Here is a 2,768-nt window from a genome sequence, read left to right as displayed (position 1 = left end):
TTGTTTGTTTTTTGTTGTTTTGTTTGGGGAAGGGGGGTTGGGGGGGTTGTTGTCATGGAGACGGGAGTGTTTGCACAGCAGTACCTAGCAGTTCCACCGGTGTTATTGAACCGTTATAATTTGCAGGCGTTTCTTTGCGGCCCTTTGTTGCTTTTAAACCTCCGTCGGTGCAATCGGTTCATCTCATGGGCTTTTTGTCACGTCGAAAACATCCAACACCAACCCCCCGATTGAAACCACTGAACCGAAAAAAAAGAAAACAGAAAAAGAAGCACAGCAAACAATACACCCTGAACACCTGAACAGCAACACGCTCCAAGACACACGCACACACTGTGTCGCCAGGGAATACAACCCGAAACCATTTGGTCGGAGAACACAAATCTCGCATCTGCTGCTGCCGGTGTCTTTTGGGGGGCCTCCCTTAAAAGCAGAGAGCCTACGGTCTTTGGACAGAGTCCATCTCAATTTGAGCATAGAATACTTACGGTACTTTCTGTGCCAAGCCCCCCCATGCACTAACGATGGTCAGACGGTGATCAATGACCACCATCGCTGTCATCTTCCCCCTGGCTCCCTGCCCGGAGAAGATGATGATGATGAGCCTGTGAGCACACCCCGACACATGCTGATTACGTCTGGGAAGTTTGGATTATTTCTTTATTACCGGATAAGCTTTGCAGGGCCCAGTGGCAAGTTTACCTTACAGAGTCACAGATAATACAATAACGTGGGAAATTGTGAAATCGGTGTCTGAGAAAAAAAATGAATGGATTTGGATTTTTGTTTCAAAAGCCTAAAGCGGTGTCGATAATGTCTGGTGTTTGGACTAGTTAGTAGTCTCCTTCCGTTCAATGCTATGCCCGGTTTTGGATGCAGATCGAACTGCGCTACATCAATATATATTTAGCTTTATAGACCTGTATTTGAAAGCTCAGATTTCAACATACACATATAGAAATCATAATCTACCCTCCAGCATAATTGACCCGTGGAAAATATGTTTGATCGACTCGTGTTCCACACACATTCACAATTTTAGAATTGACCTGCGAAAAAATACCAGCTTGCATGAAATCTGTGAAATGTACAAAGGTTTTAGTCACAAATACCGTCTAACATCCGATAGGACCCCAACAGGAGTCAGCATGAAGGGCTCACAGCGCATTTCCCTGTAATTGTCTAGCTACAATATGAACAGAGATTGTACAAAACCCAGGCCCTGCAGAGTCCCATGGGATGAAAAAAAGTTATTGCAGTCTGACAGGTTTTACTTTGGAGGAAATCAATACATCTCTGCATGCCTGTGGCTACGCCAGCAGTGTGCTGCAATGTGTGATCGATTCGCTTTTCCTTTAAAAATTCATTTTTAGGAGTCTGATCGTGAAGCAAAAAAGGAGCCTGAATTAACATTGATCATATTTCTTGCACTAATTCTTTAAGCCAGTTTTTCCCAGTCAAGCCATTGACCCAGAGAGATTTTCTAGGTGCAATAAGAATGTGTTTTATTTCTGAATTCTGAACGCCCATTCCATCTGAATTCCACTCTCCGTCGGGGTGGGGAGTAAGAAACGGATACGATTCAATTCAATGCCTCCACTCTTCAAAGGGCTGCTGCTGCTGTTGTTGTTGTCCTATTTTTGTGTTACGGGGAGGATCCTTACAAACACTATCAGTGAGCAGTAAAGCCCTCAGAGGCGAATTCATGGACTTTTGTTTCCCTACACAGGTGTCGGATGACTCATGGCTGACATTTATGGCACACAATTATCTCTGCGTAATGGATTTCTCTGAGAATCTGCGCTCTCTGAGGCATAGCTCTAAAATAGCACAACCAAATGAATTTCACTAATAAGCCACTTTGCTCATTGCTCGCTGCTGTCAAAGCCATTGACTAAACCATCCGTTTAGGCGGCTGCACTCCGGCGGACAATGTCAAATAAACATAGAAGACAGTTTGGTAGTGCAAATGAAGATTGAACAGTACCTGTGCTCACTGCTAGGGTGGATGGGGGGGTCAAGGGAGCATTGATCCTTGCTGGATGACTACACAACGTGTCCATGGGAGTTATTCTTCATTGTTTTTGATTTAAGTTCCTTCCTCTTCTTGCTATTTATCCGCCATACACTCTTTTTTGTGACCTTGATGGCTAGGATGAAACACAGTCTGTGTGTGATTGTGTGTGTGTGTGTGTGTGTGTGTGTGTGTGTGTGTGTGTTTGTGTGCATGTGTGCGTGCGTGCGTGCGTGCGTGCGTGCGTGCGTGCGTGCAGACTGCTGCCAGTACCCCTTGTTCACTGATGGATCTTTGCCTGGTTACTCACTATATACGGTTGGCCTTATAAACTCCTGTCCCATACTGGACATTGGTAACAGAGTTATCCGCTCTGTCAGGTATGTGTGTGTGTGTGTGTGTGTGTGTGTGTGTGTGTGTGTGTGTGTGTGTGTGTGTGTGTGTGTGAGGATGTGCACACTCATACACGTCAGCAATCACTGTAATTATACTGGAAGGACAATGTTTTGTTTTTTGTTCATTCTTTGACAAAAGTTTCATTGCTGGTAATGATACGATGCTTTGTGTTTATGTAGTTGTCTCCAATGGTGTGTTTTTAAATCCGTAATTTTTTTGCAACGTTTTTGGTACCAGTCAATTTCAATACTTGGTAATGGACAAGTACTGGTCATGGACAAGTCTTGGTATGGACAAGAACTGGTCATGGAAAAGTACTGGTCATGAACAAGTGCCAATAATGGACAAGTATATGGAT

Source organism: Gadus morhua, chromosome 21, assembly GCF_902167405.1.
Source record: "Gadus morhua chromosome 21, gadMor3.0, whole genome shotgun sequence".
Taxonomy (NCBI): domain Eukaryota; kingdom Metazoa; phylum Chordata; class Actinopteri; order Gadiformes; family Gadidae; genus Gadus; species Gadus morhua.
Note: the sequence above shows the minus strand (reverse complement) of the source record.